Genomic DNA, 21,727 nt, shown 5'->3' on the forward strand with positions numbered 1-21,727 from the left:
TGGGGCATTCTAATTTAAGATTTCCCAGTAGAGGGCAAAGTTCATGGTCCCATCAGTGAAAGCAATCCATGTTCTGAAACAGTGACGCAGTCTCACACCATAAGATGACCACAGCCAAGTTTGATTGTTTCTATACAGTGAACTTCTATTCTCAAATCCATTTCCTTTAAATCAAGGCTAAAAATCCACTTTTAGAGTTGTCTGATTTATACCAGCCGTGAAGATTGATTAAAGTGGCATAACTATGTGTTTTCCAGGCACATTGTGCCATCTTATAGTGCACTCAAGTAACTATGTTACCTTCAGTTGTCATAAAAATGCTATATATATCAAATATGACAAGAAATTGGACATCATAATTTAACACCTTGATATTGGGTCACTGCCTCTTTAAAAACTCCTGCTCTTTCTGAAACTCAGGAAATCATCACAACATCTCTTATCAGCATTTCACATAGATGTAGGTAAAGAGCTCAGCAGATGTGCAGTTCCATCATCTGTTTGCTAATTGCTGCTGGCTAGTCTGAAGGAACTGAGAGGGGGATTTATAGGGGAGGGGAGGGCTGCTCTGTGTGCGGTGTTAGGTCCAGCTAGTTATAGTTACCATGGAGATTAAAGGATTTCTCAAACATGCAAGACAGATTCAAGGCAACACTCCATGTATGTTTTTGATGAGGGAATAACATAATACAAAGCTCAAAATGCCAGTTTTACATAGTACTGCCTCTTTAGCATATTTGATTTATATTTACTCTCGATGATTTTGATGAAGGCATTTGTCAAAATGTAATGCTTATTGCTTGTATATAGTAATTAGTTACTATATTAGGTTTTTATGGTGTAAAACACTTTGAACTGCCTTGTTGCTGAAATTTGCTATACAAACAAACTTGACTCTATTGGTTTGACAATCAGTCAAACCCCTAGAACTAGGTTGCTTTACCCTTTCCCCTTTCCTCTTAATCAATGAAGTTATAACTTGAAAATTACATTCATTTTTTTTAATGTAGCTCCAAAATTGAATGTGGAGAAATAAAAAAATTAAGAAATGTATAAAAGGAGAAAAATCTTTTGATAGCTTCCTATCAAATGATCACCAACTTTTTCTATGGTAGAAACTCGTCTTTGGATTTATCTACTTTATTTACAAAGCTTCTATTCAAAGCTTATAAAATGTAAGTTGTACATATTGTCCTTTATATTCATGTGCCTTATGTTGGGTTTTTTTCTGCAGGTGAGGAATCAGTGCTCTTTTGTTGCTTCCACTCTGCAGTCCTTTCTGATGCCACCCATTTTCTAACATCTTGTGCGACCTCACAGCCTTTACCTTTTTACCCTCACTTCTTCACTTTGCAGCTGTTCATTACCCTCTCTGTTTTATTACATTATTCTAAAAGTTTGATTATCATATCTAAAGTTGATTGGCTCTTTATTGACTTTGCTTTCTTGCCATTTCTCCTATTTCCATTTTTCTCTTCCTGACCAATAGGTGTAAATTTTTCCCTATTGTCAGCTCCACCCTCTCTTTTCTTTGACACCTCTCTTTCAGCAGGCTCTTCCCTTTGCTCTCAATTTCCTCCTGCTCTGCTCCCCTAACCTCACGTCTGTCTCCTCACAGCTTCTCATCATTCTCTTCGTCTCTCCTAATTACAACTCCTGGCTGGGGCAGGAGTGGTGGAGCAGCGTAACAAATCCCTGCTGAATGGCCTCCGCCTGACTCACCGCTCTAATGAACTAAAATCAGCCGCGGCGGCCCACAGCCTCACCGCTGCCATTTCACTTACGCTCAGTGACAGTCTGTAAAGTGACATGTATGTGTGCTTGTGTGTGCTGGGGTGTGCGTGTGTGTGTGTGTCATGGGGTTATAATTCTGTTTACACAATCCCACTGACATGTGGGGACAAATAGCAAGTCCCCATGAAGACTGTGTGTTGTGTCAGAGTAGGGGAGCAGAGTTTGTGATAAACCTGAGCACAATGTTAAGAACTACTTAAAGTGGAAACATTAAATGTCTGCTCACCAACTCAAGGAGATCTTTCAAAATAAAGTTTGAATTTAACTTTGTTAGACTATATGTCTAATATAGTTTTCATATATTAGACAGAAAAGAAAAAATGTGTCTGAAGCATTTACAGAAAAACAATTAGGAACACTTTTGTGTTTGTGGCCTGGATTTGAATTCCATTATGAAAGGTGTCATCATGGACAGGCCTCATTTCAGACAAAAGAATGCTAAGTTATGAAACACCCAGATTTATAGATGGGATGATTTAGACGGGGGGGGGCTTCCTGTCCGCTCAGTGCCACCTATTGGTAGACAGGGAATGGCAAGTGAGGAGTAATGGGACAATAACAGTAGTTGTTCATTATCAATCCGTAATATGTGACACCATGACAACTAGAATCTTTTTGTTCCTCAGAAAGAACCATAATGTTTCACTTAATCTTTTATATTATATTTCTAAGGATTTCAAAAAGATGAAAAATCATGTAGAAATTAAAAAAGGACAGAATGGATTATATATAAAAAAAAGACTTCCTGAATTCATTGGATGTGCTATTATCTATGGTGTTCCAGACTTCACACTTCACTTTTGGCATAGTGTTTCTGGATTGATGTTTAGAACCTTTCTTCCTCCAAACATACTACCTCAGAATCTACTAAGAATTAATTAACATATACTGTAGATGTGTTCATTACTTATTTGATCCACAGTAGCAGAATGTTTCTACTCAATAATCATTTGACTTTGTGGAGAAGAATCAATGGTCCCATCTGACCGTTTTTCTTCATAACTTTGGTACCTCACTGACCCTCACAGGATGTCATCTTCTGATTCTTATGTGCTAGAGTATTGACTTGCTCCTACTTTGTTGGATGTTGTTTCTTCACCTGCTTCTTGAGACTTGACTGCATGTTCTCAATAGTGTTAAGATTTGGGGAGCCACTAATTTATCTCTTTTGCCTTATGATATATTACTCCTTCTTGCTGAAAAAACTACAGATTACAAAGCTATTTCTAGACTTTGTCATGATTCATGTTCTGTCCTGTCCATGCTGTGCTTAAACACTGATTCAGCTCACCTGCCACGCCTGTTTGCTTACCTGTTCCACCTGGGCCCCGCCCTACTTAAACACCTCTCAGAATCTGCGTCCTTGCCAGTTTATCAACAGCCACGAGCCAGTAGAGATCCAGTGTTTTCTTCCAAGCCTTCAAGTGTTTCTACGACCCTTTTCTGTCCATGGATTGACCCCCCCCCCTGCCAAGCCCTTCACGGATTCCTTCTGTTCTGGATTTCTGGACCCTGACCCAAACTTTGCCTCACGACCACCAAGTATTGCCTGCCCCTCAAGCTAAGTTTGCTCTCTCTGTCCACCTGTGTATGACCTCTGCCTGACTATCATCAAAGTCTCTGGGTGTTGCTTCTTGGATCTCCTTGTGGAGATATTTGCTTTCACAGTAGCCTGTTCTACCTGGTTTTCTGAACCTCCCTGTCGTCAGGCCCTTGGTTTCTCAGCTCCACCCATCCACTGTTCTACAGTGCTGTGTTTGACAACCTCATCCTGAGCAGGAACCAGAGTCTGAAAATTTAATTAAACTTGTTTTTTTTTCCTTTACAAACTCCCGTGTGTGGTTGAATTTCCGGGTCCCCACTGAGTGTCCTTACAGACTTTTGGAGAAAAATGCTGGTACTTGCTCTTTATTAATGGCAGTGTTGTTGGAAAGTACTGTGAAGAACCTCAGCTGCTTGGCAACATCGACACATCATTGGGATGGCTTATTTATTTGAAGGTAACTGTAGCTTGCAAAAGAAGAAAATCAATTCAAGTACAATTCTCCCTTTGTTAGTGCAATCAACCTGCTATTTATATTGATGAAGTCACTGCAGGTGGCAGCTACATTGGAACAGCTGTTAGCATTATCACCTTGCAGAAAGAACATCCTAATCATTTGGTCTTCCTACATAGAATTTACAAGCCTTTGAAACATCAAGCAAACATTGTTACTCTGAACCCAGATGTCCACCAATGTTTCTGACTGTTTAGGGGTAAGGACCACTGAAGCCCTAACATTCTATGACAATCTATGTATTCCACATTTTCAAAAGCCATCTCTCTCTAGCTTATTTGTCATCACCAGTTCATCAGCCATAAGTGTCCATAAAATGCATACAGTATATAAATATAGATTTTACCCAGTTTACGGTACCTGACCAAGTCCTGGGCCCTACAAGGATAAGTGGGTTTAGCTAATGGATGGATATAAACATGGAGATAATATATGCCAGCAGCCTAAAGGAAGTCATTGATATTGACCATGTCAGAAGCTTAGATTGGAGAAAATGTCAAAAGAAACCCAAGTCAGAACTTAAATGAATGACTGAACTAAGGATCAGCGCTACTGTGTTAAATGTCCAAATAAATTGAAAACATGAATCTCTGAATGACATCATACCAACTTAGTTAGGTTCAGTGGTGGGAAGTAACGAAGTACAAGTACTTCGTTATTGTACTTAAGTACACTTTTCGTGTATCTGTACTTAAGTAGATTTAATAATGGATACTTTCTACTTTTACTCCACTACATTTAACAGTAAGTATCTGTACTTTCTACTTCACTACATTTCTATATAGCGTTTCGTTACTCGTTACATCCAAGACGCATTTCAGTTTTTTGATTTGTTCGTTAGTTTGAAAGTATCCAATGGCGAGAGCAGAATCAGTCCGCTGAACCAATCCAAAGCGGGAAATAACCATTAGGCCCTCCCTCAAGAAGAGCAGCACAGTACGCAGGACCTGCAGAATCATTAACTCCCAGAATGGAGTCCAAGGATAGTCATCCTCCAGAAGACCTGCCCCACCCATGGCCTTATTTAAAAGATTTCTTTGGAATAACTGGGTCAAAAAACGCTTCCTGGAGATTCCAATGCCGCCTTTGCCTTCCCCGAAAGCATGAAATTCTATCTTTCAAAAATTCACCATCAAATTTGAAAAAACATATTGAGGTAAGTTAAGTTGCTAAACGCTATCGATGTTAAATTAATTTGTGTTAGTGAAGTTTTATGTAATCTTAGCAAGCTTTTTGTTGAACTCGACTGCAGTAAATAAATACGATTACTGTATATTGTTATAAGCTAGCATGAACTTGCAAGTAACAGTGATTACTGCGGTCGTGATCACGTCTCCCGCCATGAATGTTACATATAAGTTGACGCTAAACTCCTTCACGTCCTGGTTATTGAATAAATGTTAGCGCCATTAAAATAATCTCCATGTAACAGTTACAGTCATATTCAATAAATTAGAATATGGGTTCCAATGAGACGCAATTGTCGCAAGTCCGGCGACATTGGCGGACATGCCCGCCCACAGAGTCAGCCGTACCCCCCCTGCCTGGAAGGTGTTTATTGTCAGCCCCTTTCTGTTAAGAGTTCTCTCAAAATAGCTGGCAAAAAAGTTAAGTTCATGTTTTGTTAGGACGAAAGACTAGATGTTTCCAAATCGCTTGATGTTTGTTAGGTCAGTTTAAAGTCCCTTTTTTCAGGGAAACAATTTTCTTTTGAACGTGTTTATTTTGAATTAAATAAAACATTTCAAAGGTATAATAATTTCTCTCATTTTGCCTAATTACATGTAACGCTGCAGGTCATCCCTGGAATTCTGATGCATAGAATAAAATATCTAAATCTAAACTGTCACAGGGGGTAAACACAATAAAAACATGCTTTATCTGCAGCATTGCTCATTAAAATGGTATATTACTGATTTATTAAAACTAAATACAATAGGTACACTTAATGACATTATATAAGCCGTTAGGTATTATGGTCGGCAAGTACTTTTACTTTTAATACTTAAGTAGTTTTAAAAGCTTGTACTTTCTTACTTTTACTTAAGTAAAATAATAATGTGGTACTTTGACTTTTACTTGAGTAAATTTTTGTCTGTGTATTTGTACTTTTACTTAAGTACATTGTATGAGTACTTTCTCCACCACTGTTTACGTTCCACACACGTTTAAGTTAGTGAGATATGTAAACGGTTAAAAACGTTAATGAATTACACCATTTTCAAAATTTTGTGAACACTCGCTAAAGCTTTGACACCCACCCACACTCACAAAATAGACTGAATTATAGCATTTAATAAAGTGGAGTCAGTATGTGGCAGGATCCAATGGGGGCAGTAATTGTCTGAAAGGGCAGTCGGGGAAATCTAAGAGCCAATCATTTCCTCCTGGCGCGTCAACACATGGAACGCGCTGTTATTTTAAACAAAGGAAGTAGAGAAGGAGAGAACAGTTAAAGGGAAAGAGATGGGAGACTTATAGCTGAGTCACTCAGCTAAACACTATCAGCCGGTGCCGTGGACGGTCTCATCCATATTCTATTTTCCATCATCCATCTATATACAGCTCTCCTCCAGCTGCTGCACTGTGATAAAACCTCCCCATCCTCACATTTTGCCATCACTCCATCCAATTGTCTTACCCTGTTTTAAGCATCTCATCTCACCTCCGCCTACAGTATCTTACACACACCCCCACACCCATGCGCACACACACACCAGGGATTACAGAAGGGATTTATCATGACCCTTGGTGGGATGCCTTGCAGGTCTAACCGGATTCAACTCTCCTCCTCTGAGACCAGTTGGTCTGAGTGTATTATACTTGAAATGTTAGAGTTTTCTGTTTGTCAGGACTTTCTACTAACATGTTGCTGACATTGCAAACAGAGCTTTGCCAGTCAGTATCTTAATTAAAACGGCTTGAGCTAAACTAACCTGACACTTCCATTTCTTTCCTCTTTGTCTCATAAAGGGCATGGTATCAATTAGATTTTTTTTCAACTGTTGATTCTTTACACAAACTGTCTTTAATGGCTTTAAAATTTTCTGAACTTTCTCATGTCAGTGTTTTGGTTTTGGGAAAACACATTCACATTAATATTAATAATACCTTCTTTCAAACACACCCCATGACAATAACAGAAAGAGTAGTGTACAAATGTGATATTTGGTATTTGTGCAATTTTGGACCATGATGAAGCCAAAGTGCTTTACAGAGTCATATGTTTCTTACAAGAAAATGTCATATTTACATAACAATTCACATTAGAATACCAAGCAGGCAGTAGGTGTAAAATACTGGTAGTTGAACGGATCAGTGCAAAATTTCACTATGGTCCATGTTAAAAGTTGTTGAAGAGGTGGAGCGACAGAAGCAGCTAATTTACTCATGAGGAGTCAGTTTTAGAGAAAGCATATATTTTGCTTAGGTTAGGTGTTTATAGCTGTTTGCTGATATGGGTCAGTCCAACACAAGCTATACTTGACTATTTTAGTGTGGAATATGTAACACAGCATAGTTTCCCCATTCATTTGGTCCAAGTACTACAATAAGAATCCTAATGTGGCCCTGAAGGGTCATCAAAATGCAGTTTAGTATAAATCAGTTAAGTATAAAACTGCTTTATGCTAAAACAGAGTTTATGCAAAAAGAGAATCTGTGGTAAAATGGAATTCATGCTAAAACAGGCCACCACATAATCGCCTGAATAGTTTAGAAGAGAATGCAAAAGAAAAGTTTGGACAGTGCTGGTACTTACAGTATTTGATGATGCAATGCTCTGAAATCTTGTGGAAAGCACATAGCATGCTTAATTAAGAGCCATTGCCAATGAGAGCGCCATTTGTTAATATGACAGCATGCAATTCAGAAATCTGCCACGCTTAAGGTCAGCTATACTGTAAAAGTTAACCTGTCTACAGCCAGTAAGATTGCTGTGAGAATCCAATGCAGCAAAGCAGCACAATGCTGAAATCAAAAAGACAAAGACACCACATTGTTTATTTAAAGCACTTTAAAAAACATTTCTTCTTAGTATTTTTGTTTAACTTAGGTCTGTATTAAGTTGACATAATAGAAATGCTCTGTAGAGCTTTAAAGGGAAAAAAAATGTCTTTCTCTAACGTTCAAATTCATGAAACTCCAACTTTTTCTGATGCTGTAAGAGAGCCTGGCAAAAATAATAACAACATGGTCAAACAGGAAATGAACAGAAGCCTCTGTCCCTCCCAATCACCAACAGCTCCACTCATTCAATGACATTTAGATAAACCAGTCTTTTTGTGTAAGTGAGACACAGTCTTTCAGTACCTTGTCTCTGTCTCTGTGAAGGACCAAAACTGACATCATTAAAAATAAAAGCAGTAAGATATATATATATTGTTTTGCCTTTCCTTATACATGCATTGATGTGTTTATATTTATGCCTCATTATGCAAATGAGGTGGGCCGGTATTTTAAGGCTTCAACTTCTGCCTATTGGTTGGTTAGCATTACACTATGCATAGCTCAAAACTACTCTAGCTGCTACAAAGATAGCGACCTATGACTAGTTTATCAGAGAGCTGAAGTTTAGCAGCTTTATTAGAAAATAGTGCTATAACCCCTGACTTTATTATTTTTCGTGTGGCCCCTCAGACAGAACGTGTGTTTCAGTTAGTGACTCTCATGGACACAAAAGTTCACCGTCAGTTTTTTCATAACCTGACGGTTATGAAACCTGTGGATGAAGCAGCTGTTTAAGTTGGCTTCTGATTGAAGCTTCGGAATTCCTCCAGAGGTTCTTCAGACATTGAAACACAGGCTAACGCTAATGTTTGTTTTTCAACTAGAAGGACAGAACCCTTCAGTTTAGTTTGTGCTAGTTCAGAAGTTTGACCTTTTTTGATGCAAGATTTGCAGTTTGTGGTAGTATGTTTTCTCAGTTGTAACACAATTTTTATTTCTAAATAATGAAACCAGAATAAAAAAACTCACTTAAAATTGTTTGTGCATCAAAATTTGCACTATGTCTGATGAAAACATGTTGATGAAATGACAGATTTAATGACTTATTATATTAAACAGCTTATGAGCCTGAAATGCATAACTCATTTTAGAGGGGCAGCATTTCTAGATACTGTAAGAGTAAAACATACAAGACATAAGGCTGAGTTTCACTATCTCTACCATTATAAAACTGTTTGTGTGTCAGAGGTTTATTCTACTTCCTGATAGAGGCAGAGTGCAGGTCATGCTAATTTTTCAAGTAGTCAGATGTTTATATTCATGGTATCGAGTGAAAACTGTTAACGCAGTATTTTTCTGTACTCACGTTCCCCATTTGTGATGTGATGCAACAAATTATGTTTATTCTGTACCCAAAATGAATCGCTGTATAGCTACAGGCCGCAGCTTAGCTGGGTGTCAAAATGGTTGAACTTAGCACTTTAGCATTAGCTTCTGCTAAATACCATGTTGGTATAGCACTTTAGTCTTATAATTTGTCCATTAGCTAACTTTTTAGTCAGAGGTGCCCACCACTGCTGAAATTCTTCTGGACTCTCTACATGTTGGGTTCTGCAGGGGAGTGGATTTGTGTTTTCTCTGGATCTACAGGGGGCAGGCTGATGGGATCCAGCTGGTGCTCATCATCACCAATCAGCAAGGGCCTTAAATAGGAGCCGTTTCCCTGAGGCAGACGCCAAATGGTTCCGCTTCAACAGTGGTACACTCTAGCTTTCATTGCTGCGCTTAAAGTGTTTAAACTTCTTTCCCATCTATTCCTTCCTCATAGAACCAGCTCTGACCAGTCTCTGGTGCTCATACCCACCTGTACTACCCAATCCTCACTGCTTCTCTAGGCCTCGCCCCTGGATACCTCCTCCAGTATCACCCAGCTGCTGCCTGTCCACCCTCAGTCTCCTGCTGGAACTCCTCCACCTGGAAGCACCCACAACTGTACCAACTGCTGGGAAACCCATGCTCATCTCAATCCTCAGACTATAAGCCATCACCAAATTACACCATCATTCTCTCCATTTACTCCCCAGTTTAACTGCTCACCTTTTCTCAGTTCCTCCTCTGACCCGGTTCCTCCCTGCTGCCGCAGATCAACACCTCTCCAACCTCTCTCCATTGCCCTTAACAAATTCAATAAATCTGTTAAACTGCGTTGTGTGTTCGTAGTTGTTGCTTGCCTTTGAGTCCTGGTATCCTAAAGACATACTGCTCTGCTTTGCAAGGAATCATATTTTCAAATCACACACATTTACTGCAAGAGAAAGCAAAGTTATTTCTCTATGAAAAAAAAGTGTTTTCATCACCGGAACATCTTGTGCGTGACTGCATGTATAATGCATGCTTAATGTAATATATGAACTTATCTGTGGATTTTGGGTTTGCAGGAGGTTCTCACAAAACTTCCCTGAAGAAGATCCAAGCACCAACAAAATGCATATATCTGTAGAGTTCTCTGTCATTTTCTTTTATACTTTCTGGCAGTAAATATTCTTCTTTGCGGGCTGTTTGCTGACTGTTGGTCCTGAGGCAGCAGTGTCGTGAAAGAGGCTGGCTGACTGTTGTTCAGGCTATTGACTGGGGAACGCAGCCAGTGTTCTGGCCTGTCAGTCTGGATCAGTGTGCTGTGGGCCCTTGGCTCCTACAAGCAGAGTTTAACTCCAGCACAGAGCCTAGGGCACATCACACAAAGCCCACGCACACAAACACACAAATACACACAAGCTGGCCTAGGGAACGGTAAGGTATACGAGTACAGACTGAATGTGTGCTGAGAGGATGTGCATGTTCTGTTCCTCATACTCCTATCGCTGTCTCATAAGCCTACCCATCTTTTTCTAGTTCATCCTTGTAGCAGAAAAATACTATTTCTATCTACCTATAGTATGGTCATGACTAATAAACAGCTGATTTAGTTTAAAGTGTTTATTCTTTGGACATGCAGCAACCTAATGTGATAGAGAAGATGAGTATAATAATCACCAAACTGCATGTATTTTGTTCTGTGCCATCATCGGCACTGAGTGGATTAAATGCCTGGATGTTTTGTAGCAGTGCCACAGTCTGGAGGCGTCCATATTAAGCAGGCTTGTTTAAAGAGCACTCTCGTTACATAAAGTGAAAAGTGACCGACATGTGTGTGTGGGTGGTGGATGAGCCAAGTTTACTTCTGTTCACTTCACCTGGCAGATATTTTGTGCCTCGTTGCCAGGAAGATCACCAGTGAAGTCATAGGTTGGCATGAAAATGGCTTTCCTCGCTACCATCACCTCAGTGGGAGACGCGTCCCTCAGGACAGATACCAGGCTGAGTGACGAGGAACCACCTGAGAGCTACTCAGAGAGACTCACTCAACGTCCTGTCTGTCTGTCATCGCTCTACAGCTGATAACTGCCATGTTTCTCATTGCGATCACCTCTGTGCGACCTGTCTGTCTGCCCTCCTATGTTTCCATCTTCAGCTCCATCCTCAGATCAGATCAGCCACCACATGGACAATCGTAAATTCCACTGGCCTCCACCAGGTTAACTTCCACCATTCATCCAGTCAGCTGCACAGATTGATTGTGTTTTTACACACTGCTTTTCTGCTGTGCTTTATTTTTATTAAGTAAATAATAAGAAAGATGAGATGGATGTTTTTGTTTGCTTAAAGATAGATTTATATAATCTAGAATCTAGTAATTATGGTTATTGTCATCCACACACTGTCATTCCTAGAAGTCTTTTTCTCCCTCATCTCAATAATTAATAACTAACATTGTCTTGTGTATACACTCTCAGTTTTCTGATATTACTGTTTTTTATTTTACAGAACACCCCGTCATGATAACCTGTAGTACACAAAGCCACCCTCTACATTCCTATAAGCCAAACAGAACAGTCTGGGCCTTTTGGCTTCATTCTCTCAGGTGAGTTTTCAGCTGATAGATATGTGTGAAAAGATTTTAACCCTTTTAAAAAGCAAAATCCTCAGGGGAAACAGATAGACACAAAGGAGAGCAAAAAGCTTGATGGCCTTCCATTCTAAGCATCAAAGCATTTGAAACAAATTTTAATTTTCACTGTCTAAACCTGGGAGAGGTTTAAAATGCATGTTTTGTTCTTTTTTGTATAAGAAAAAAACATACAAATACTTGTACTTAAAAGTTACAAACATGTAACTGGTTATTTTACTGTATCCTGGACATACTGACGTCTATTTTATGCATGTAAAGTTATGCGACCATGACCAGGCTGAGAACCAAGCTTCTGCTTAATGTGCATTTTTTCAATATCCAAGTTACATGGTATTAGTGGGACCTAATAAGTTTAATAACAAAATCCTGTCATGGAAAAGTTTTTGAAAGAAAGGATGTCTAGTCCATAAGACGGTCCATGTTCGGCATTTTGACGGTTTCTAGAATGCTTACTAGGTCATTATTTGGTTGAAAAATTTACCTCTTGCAATAATTATTTATGCTTGTGAACTGTTTTAAATTATTCCAGATTTATCTAACCAAAATTTGTGTCCAAATACCACTTACTGTATATGAACTGTTCATATTCTTAAAAACTTATAAATATTCCCAAGTTTATCCACAAGCAGTGATGTCAGTAACACGTAACATATTTTTTTTACAAAGATTTTACTGACTCTAGCAGCCTTTGTTTGTGAGTGGTCAGACAGGAAAGTGGGTAATGAAAGAAGGGGAAGATATGCAGCTAAGGTCACCAGGTTTTGCAGACTGTTAATCGAACCTGCGACTGCTGCGTCGAGGACTCAGCTCTTATGTGAGTTGTGCTCTACCCCTGCACCACCACAGCACCCCTACAATAGACTAATTCAAATATTTGAAAATTCTGAAGTTATAATTGATTTCTTTCAGAACAACATATGTATATTCCACCTATTTATGGCGGAAAATAAAATGGTGAAAATTTTGTGGCATGTTCATAAAATGTTATAGTTTGGTTGAAGTTTCCCCAAGATAAAATGACTTACAAAGTTTGGTAATAAAGTTGAGATGAGGTTCTGCAAAAAGGTTTAATTCCGTATTGTTGTAAAATTGCAATAAGTTCATACATTTTGGTAATGTTGGTTCCTTGAGGTGCCTGTGTTTGGCCTAGCAGGAGGAGCTGCAGATTTAAAACCTGATGAGGAGAAATTAACATTTTTTGAACCTTCACAAGTCATTAATAACAGCAACCACCAGAATGAAAGCAGAAAAATTATTATGCAGAAACAAGTTCAGCAACTTAGGGCCCTCTGTCTGACACACTCAGTTCTTGAAGTCATCATTTTAAAAATTATTAATCACTTAATCACCATTACCTATAGTAAAGTTATTTGTTTCACACAGACACAATAGGTGTCATAACCGGTTGGCAACAGTTACTTAAATCCTGCAACCTGTGATTCATTTATTTGGAAGGTAAATCTAGAATTTATAACAAATTTTCACAGGAGTTTAAAAAGATTTAAAAAGCAATTCCAAGCAGATTTTGCGATCTTCTTGGAATTGCTACTTTTAAACTTGTCCCTTCATTATGTTGACTTTTTGCATCATTTATATGCTCTTGTTTTGCAACTCTTGTTACAAACTCAATAAAATGATAACGGACTGAGAGCCTGAGTACCTAACCTAACAGGAAGTAACAACTAACCTAATTATATGACAGGTTATGTCTAATATTATGGCTGCTTTAATATGTTTTGTCTTCTTTACCAGGATATATTTTGACTTTGAGTTTCTTTTATCCTGATTAGTGTCCAATAAAGCATGCAGTGAATCTAAGCAGCAACAACTTGTGACCAGAAATAAAGAGGAAAGAAGCTTTTTTCCCCCTTCAGAATAAAGGCAGAGTAGCTGAGTAAAAACATCTATGTCCTTACTATCAATACCTAATTTATTTTTTTGCTGTCTCAGTAAAGAAAGATGCAAATTTCAATTACTGTAATGGTTTCCTAACTGCCTGATTACAGTATAATTAGATCCTAAAATAAAGAGCATTCAGCAGTGTTTATAGACCACTGATCCAGAACCGCACAATTTCAGCTTCAACCTTCAAAAGAAAACAAATATAAAGACGGGTAAATTATCAAACCTAACTGAACCATCACTTACCACCTTTTAGTTATGATTAGAGTTAATAGTTAAAAACCTTTTCCTAGGATTGGAGTCAAAGCCAGTATTGTCATGAAGTGGTGAGGTGAGGGATGGTGAGGCAGACCCAGCGGACCCAGGTAAGATGAATAATGATATTTAATGGCGAAAACACAGTCCAAAACAACAGGCAGCTCGCACAGAGACGCATCGACAAGACATTGACAAGGACCCGACGAGGAACAAGGAACACAGGTGGCGTTAAATACATGGGAGGGTAATCACAGAAACGAGACACACCTGGGAAACAATCAAGGGGAGGACAGGACAACGAAGAGACTCAAGGACACAGAAAACTCTAAATAAACACAGTAAAACAGATCCTGACAGTACCCCCCTCAAGGGCGGCTACCAGACACCCAAAAAAAACCACCAAAAAAAAAAACGCAACAAGGGTGGGCGGAGGGGCGCTGGACGGGGTGCCAGAGTCCAGAAACAATAACAAAAAACGACCCAAAGGAGTGGGCGGAGGCATAGGAAGGGCCAAGAGTCCAAAAACAACAAAAAACTACCCACAGGGTGGGCGGAGGCAAAGGAGGCGGGAACCACGGAGGCGGTCCGGCGGCCGTCCGCGGCGCTGGAGGTGGCGACGAGGAGTTCCGGGGGCCGCCCACAGTCGGCGACGACAAGCACCCAGAGGCAGGGTCTCGGGTGGAGCGCACAGAGTCGGGGTCTCGGGTGGAGCGCACAAGGTCTCGGTCAAAACGCAGAGGGTCTCGGTCGGAACACAGAGGGTCTCGGGAGGAACGCAGGAGGTCTGGGTCTCGGGAGGAACGCAGGGGATCTGGGTCTCGGGAGGAACGCAGGGGGTCTCGGGAGGAACGCAGGGGATCTGGGTCTCGGGAGGAACGCAGGGGGTCTCGGGAGGAACGCAGGGGATCTGGGTCTCGGGAGGAACGCAGGGGATCTGGGTCTCGGGAGGAACGCAGGGGGTCTGGGTCTCGGGCGGAACGGATAGAGTTGGCGTCTCAGGTGGAACGCAGGGGGTCTCGGTAGGAACGCAGGGGGTCTGGGTCTCGGGAGGAACGGATAGAGTCGGGGTCTCAGGTGGAACGCAGGGGGTCTCGGTCTTGGGAGGAAGGCTGAGGGTCTCGGTAGGAAGGCCGAGGGTCTCGGTCTTGGTCGGAACATTGGGAGTCTCGGTCGGAACACTGGGAGTCTCGGTCGGAACGCCGGCTGATTCGGCCTGGGGTGCGCCGGCTGGAACGCCGGCTGATTCAGCCGGGGGTGCGCCGGCTGGAACGCCGGCTGATTCGGCCTGGGGTGCGCCGGCTGGAACGCCGGCTGATTCGGCCTGAGGTGCGCCGGCTGGTGTGCCGGCTGGAGGAATGCCGGAGCGCACCCTTGGAACCGGCTGTGGAGGAGAGCTGGGGCGAAGCCTCGGGGCCGGCGGCGGCTCCGGAAAGCGACGAGGGGCCGGATCCACCGGCGGCTCACGTCGCTGTCTCCGGGTAGACAGCGGAGGAGGTGTTCCCAGAATGCGACGAGGGGCCGGGTCCACCGGCGGCTCACGTCGCTGTCTCCCCGGGCGTAGGTATCGGCGGGGGCCGAATCCGGGGGGCTCTGGGGTGGTGACTGGTGGGATCTGACATTGGCTAATCGCCAGGGTGTAGTCCGAGTCCAGTCCCATCTCTTCCAGCAGCAGCGGAGATGGCAGGATCTCTACGTCCCTGTAGAGATCCCGCTGAGCCAACTCCAACTGCTGCTGGATCCATACCTCCTGGTCGTGCTGGGCCATGAGCTGCTTTCTCACCGTTCGGTCTGGTTGGGTCCTTCTGTCATGAAGTGGTGAGGTGAGGGATGGTGAGGCAGACGCAGCGGACCCAGGTAAGATGAATAATGATATTTAATGGCGAAAACACAGTCCAAAACAACAGGCAGCTCGCACAGAGACGCATCGACAAGACATTGACAAGGACCCGACGAGGAACAAGGAACACAGGTGGAGTTAAATACATGGGAGGGTAATCACAGAAACGAGACACACCTGGGAAACAATCAAGGGGAGGACAGGACAACGAAGAGACTCAAGGACACAGAAAACTCTAAATAAACACAGAAAAACACAGATCCTGACAAGTATATTAACTGCTGGACTTTTAAAGCAAGCCTAAATGGCTAGAAGGTTCAGAAAAAGACAGTTTTTAGTTGAAAGGGGAAATAGCAAAACATTTTTTCAGCCTCTGAAGCGAGAAGAAAAAAGTCAAAAGAAGTTGATGAGCCCTGGCAAAAGAGGAGTGATGGCTACAAAGTCGAAGCATAAAGACAAGCATGTTCAAAAGGAATCTGACAGAGTTAGTACAGTGACTTTTTCCTCAATAAATTTCCATCCTGATAATCTGTTATTATCCTAAACAAAGGAAACAAACAAAAACTCCTCTGGCTCCAGGGAAGTGTTTCTGTAAGAAACATGCCTATACGTTGTAAAAACACCCGGGTTCAAACTAACCAAAACATCCCATTTTGTTACAATCTTCATCCCCCAACAGTAACAAGGTTATGAGTCTAGTGTCACATCTTTGTCAAAGAAAGTAAACAAATATGCAGTCTATGGCAGAAAATGCCTGATCTTACTGCACAAAGAATCCCAAACCCCTTGCTTGCGGGAGGCGGCCCTTCCATGTCTGAGGAATCACACACAAGCAGCAGCAGCAACTCAAACCAGAGGCCAGTATGCTGGAAATGTGCAGGAGCTGCCAGTCTATAAAGAGTCTATATAAGTAGGGAAATGGACTGGTAACGGGCTAAGTTGTGAGGCTAAGGCCAGTGTTTTGCCTTAAGGCTGCAGTTCAAGGGTTATGTCAGAATACTGTTTGTTTCTTATCACCTTTTTGGTTTGAGAGGATGGCCCAAACTAGTTGGCTAAGTGAGGGAGGAGATCATAGTCTGGCTTAATATACAGCCTATTACAATGTTAATGCTGCGCATTGAAAATGCAGTAAAGACAAGCCAGTGTATTACAATTTGAGGGCTGCTGGAGCTGACAGAGCAGCCGTATGTGACGAGCTGGAAGTAAAAGCGTGCACTCAGTGACACTGCATAAAGCTTATGGCTACCTCAGGTCTGCAGGTAGAGGCCACGTCATCCGCGATGATCGTCTCAGTCAGAAGGAGAGGTGGCTGCTAGCAATGCCACATCTTTATACTTCTTTGGCAGGGCAGGTAGGGAATGATTTACCCAAGCTACGGCAAGCATCACTGGTTGAAAACAGCCAGAAGGTCGCATGCATGATGTATCCAAACAGCAATTTCACAAGCCGGCTATAAATACAGAGTAGCTTCAAAGACAATAATAACACAATAGTAAAAAGGAAAGAGCTCTTCAGAAATAACAATAAACCACCATAAGTCAACTGGAAGTGTATAATTTACAAAGCGCCATAATCCTAAGTATAGAAATGGTGGATAATGATTGGAGAGGGGAAGAGGAGGGAGCGCTTGCATCAGGGGAGCGCTACCGAATGGGGAGAAAAAACGAGGAAGGCATCGATGAGGAGAGCAGAGGTTTTCTGAGACATGTAGAGCAGAGCCCACGGGGCCCTCCTTCCACACAAACACACACGCACACACACCCAGATCATCCACACAGGACAAATGCAAAAGGAGAAGAAATAACATAAAAATCAAAGTTCATTAAAAAGGTCAGTGGCAGATCTCGTCTTCATCACACCGCCAGGAATAGCATTCATGTCACATGTTGCCATGGCTTTTGCTTTTCTACTTTTTTTTTAACCAAATATTTTAGCTCTGAAGGAGTGGAGCATTACAACGGTCAGCACTTCTGCCTCTCAGCAAGAGCGATCCAGGATCAAATCCTGCATTTCTTTAAGCAATGTGAAGGTTCCGCTCTGCTCAGGTCGGCTCCCACACACAAACTGGATCCATGAGCTGACAACAGCTCCCAACAACATGGAAGTAGGGTACAGAGGAAACATTTTATTTATTTAATTTTCTTGTGGCGGGAGTTGGAAAATATTCTTTTATTTTTGGGGGAGGAGCAGGGATGGGGGACATAGAGGGTAACTTTTTCCTTTTTTTATGGATGTGTATTTTGCAAACATTACACTTTACATAAAACTCATAGGTCTAAATCATGTGAGTTGTATTATTTTGGGATTTTTATTCATGTAAACAATTCTTTTCTTTTTTACAAAAGATTTAACTGACTCTAGCAGCCTTTATTTGTGAGTGGTCAGACAGAAAAGATGGTAATGAAAGAGGGGGAAGACATGTAGCTAAGTTCACCAGGCCGAGACTCGAACCTGTGACAGCCGCGTAGAGGACTCAGGTCTTCTTATGTGAGTTGTGCTACCCCTGCACCGCCACAGCACCCTACAATAGACATATTAAAATATTTGAAAATTCTAAAGTTATAATTGATTTCTTTAAGAACAACATGGAGTTATTGGCTAGTGGACCTATTAAACCTAGCATGCATCAATTAATACCTGCTGAAGTACAGGAATACCTATTAATGTAATTGACATTAGGAAAATAATTATTTTCTAGTCGGCACCAAAACTGGCTCTAGCCCACTTTAAATATGTTGATCCTCCTGGTGGACCAGAAATGTTTGATGTTTTTTGGCTTATAGACGGCATGTTTGATAAGATTTGATAACAATAATTAAAACAATGGTATTTTCTAGCAAAATGTTTTTACATTGGCCTACATGACTGCATTAAATTAATGAGCTATGAGCTGTAGCTGGTGATATGTTGTTTGCTGCTGAGCATGATCATTTATGTGGCTAAAACAAAACATTTTACAACTTCTAAACTTCTTCAACATACCTTCAAAACCATTTGAAGGTTCAGAATCAACCCGGTACAGGTATACACTCTCAGGTGAGAAAGAGTCACCTCGTATAAAGTACATTTTTAGCTATACGAGAAATTCATTTAATCAAAGTCCATCTTAAGTAGGGCTGCGCTGATTGAAGCTTTCTGGCCAATCGCCAGTTACCGATCTTTAAAAAGCCCATCCTGCTGATTTTGATTTTGGCCATTTTTTTTTTTTTTATGTCTGAAATGTCGCTAAATATAGGAAGAATTTTGATGAGCTGGTTACAGTGGAGGATTATTATTACCGTTAATGTGCAGACCTGACCTGATGGGCCGGTCTGTCAGTCGCACCTCTCACTGTAGAGCAGAAGAGGACAGAGGCTGATTTTTAAACCTTTGCTGAGGGAGATGAGATTAGGGGATAAGATTGGCTTCACATGTAAGTATCGGCCGTTACCAAAATCGGCAGATTACCAAAATTAAGGTAATCGGCCGATCAATAAATGCATCCTATATTATACATGCATACAGGGTATAATGTAAACAGCAACATCAAAATGCAATAAGTTCATAATAGGTGTGTGAATGAGCTAAGTGTCCAACTGTTGATTGCAGCAATCCACTTCGTTAGTAGAAGTAGAGGCCCCCAAAACCACATTCTGCTTAAGGCCCCATGGAGGCTTGGGCCGGCTCTGCACATCAACAAACATATCTAACCACTGAGACTCTCTGAATGTCACACAAAGCTTTTTTAAAGAGATTCTGTCCTTAAAGAATGAATGTGGCAACCAGATATCCAAGCATCTGGAATCTTCACTTCTTTTGTGTGTGACAAAAGTCCTTAGGTGCGCACACGCAGATAGGCACACACACTCTCACAACTACCGCATTCATCCAGTTTTATATGGTGATGGTGCCCCCGCAGTGGCCGACAGGCGTAACTTTCCTCCGCCTCCCCCTTCTGAGTCTGGAAGAAGATAGAGAGACCTCTATAGCTACTCAGAAGCCTCTCCGTCCTGAAGCCTCACACTGAGCCCGCTGGGAGCTCTACCTTCTGCTGCATAACAGCAAGATTGTAAAGACACATATTCCACTGAAAACCAAGTGTTAAACAGATTAAACTCCAAGAAGGGTGGCTAAAAATTTGTTTAGACAGAACCTGGTCAGTGACAGAAGACTCCCACTCCGCAGGTGGTAAAGGACACGCTGATTTATCCGCGTTCTGTTCGCTGTAAAATCCTATTTCTGGGAGCAAACTCCCAGCAGAGCCTCTTCAGACGCCCGCTAGGATTTCTAACGCGGCTGTTTAGCGCAGCTCGCTCGGCGAGAGTGCGCGACTCTGTGCGTCTATGTGCTCGGAGCGCAGAGAGAGGGAGTCAAAAGTGGCTGACAGAAAGGAAAAAAGAAGACTTTTCTTTATGCTTCTCAACAAGGACCACCACGAAACCCCCGGCCCCCGTACTCCCGTCCCCCTCCACCTTTCCATCACCCACAATGGAAAAAAAACCCCCAATAAAACAGACATGTGATTTCATTTTATGTTGCAAAGCCAGGCAGCGTTCATCTGAACTTACCGCTCACCAACACATCTCCGGGATAATTCTACCGTGAAAAATCAAGAACTAAACATCAGCCCACTGCATCGTAGTTGCTTGATTTCACTTGGAATTGAGCAGAGCCCCAAAGCCAAATGACTTAACGCCTCACGGAGCTTACAGAATTGAGTCTAGACGTTTATTTACCGTTAAAGAAGAATCCCATTCGTTGCGCTTTTATTTCTTCCTTCACACTATATTCCTGTTCGCGTTACGTCCCGTTAGGATAAGGTCCAGTCCTCCCAAAAGCCCCATAAGGAGAGAGTTCCAGCGTTTGGAAATCAAACTGGTGCACTTCCAGAGGTAACAACTCAGCTCAGATGCGGTCCAACACCTCCAAACGCATAGAAAGAAATGAAGGAGCCCCCTTTTAGTTCAGAACAAGTGAGCCGTAAATCCAAAATGTGTTTGGTTTTTTACTAAGAACTGTTGGAAGAAAGATTCTCCTGTGACCAGCAGGCTCCGGGTTTCTGGACGCGCACCGGTCTACATCTTAATGAAGGTGATGCTGGAGGAAAGGAAACAGGAGAGGGATTTTTCCCCCCATCGTCCGCTCCTCACGATTCAGGCTGCACTTGGCTGATAAAACGCTGTCCTCTCTCCCTCTCTCTCGCTTTCGCTTCCTCTCCCCTTCCTCCCCTCATCTCTCCTCCAGCTCCACGGTCTCTGTCGCAGACTTTCATGGAGCAGAGACGCGCCTAGCGGCCTCTCAGGGAACACCACTTCCAGGAGATTCCCTCCGCCCCCTCCCTCACCTCAGCGCGCTCTTAAAGAAACATGGATGTTTCTTTAAGAACATGGGAGAAGTGGGAGATTTATTATTTTTTCTTCTGCCTCATGGAGAACAATCCATGTAGTTAAAAATATTGTGCAACGAAATATGCAGTAGTAAATAATAAATTTTCAGTTTGCTCAGGTGGATTACATAGAAACACATCATTTATTAAAAAGAATAAAGCCTGACAGACAATCTAATAATTAAAAAATGTAACTTCTATGTAATTATTCTAGGTGGTATTTTTTAACTAATTGCGATCATGTAGCAGTGGGCAGATTTGTTGGTAAAACTTAATGAAACAAGTTAATCTTAGACACAATTTCAGCCTTCATTCAAGTACATTTATTCAGATGAGCAAAAATCATCTTAAAACATAATTAATATTCCAGCTCTTGGTGGTAGCATGGGGGCGCACCATTATGTCAGTTGTTTTCTTTTTTGCTTAAAACATTGCAGGATGTTTGGACAATCTTTCTTCCTCTCTTTGAGAAGTGGCCAAGCAAATGAGGTGGATTAGCAGAGCCAACAAATGATTCAAATTCAAGTTAAAAAATATTTAGTCAATCCCAAAGGGAA

At 41.7% G+C, this 21,727-nt stretch overlaps 1 protein-coding gene across 3 annotated transcripts in view; it reads right to left on the reverse strand.

The window, feature by feature from the left end:
• nlgn1 (neuroligin 1) overlaps window positions 1-21,008 on the reverse strand; it is a 363,572-nt gene extending 342,564 nt beyond the window's left edge. For 2 of the 3 annotated variants that reach the window (XM_028027192.1, XM_028027190.1), the window contains exon 1: window positions 20,521-21,008. The gene's annotated coding sequence lies outside the window, so the exon portion shown is untranslated. Of the gene's footprint in view, window positions 1-9,663; window positions 9,774-9,896; window positions 9,974-20,520 lie in introns of all 3 variants that reach the window. The other variant, XM_028027191.1, reaches the window with a different exon arrangement.
• Window positions 21,009-21,727: the final 719 nt, after the last annotated feature.

Source organism: Xiphophorus couchianus, chromosome 9, assembly GCF_001444195.1.
Source record: "Xiphophorus couchianus chromosome 9, X_couchianus-1.0, whole genome shotgun sequence".
In the NCBI taxonomy this organism is placed as follows: domain Eukaryota; kingdom Metazoa; phylum Chordata; class Actinopteri; order Cyprinodontiformes; family Poeciliidae; genus Xiphophorus; species Xiphophorus couchianus.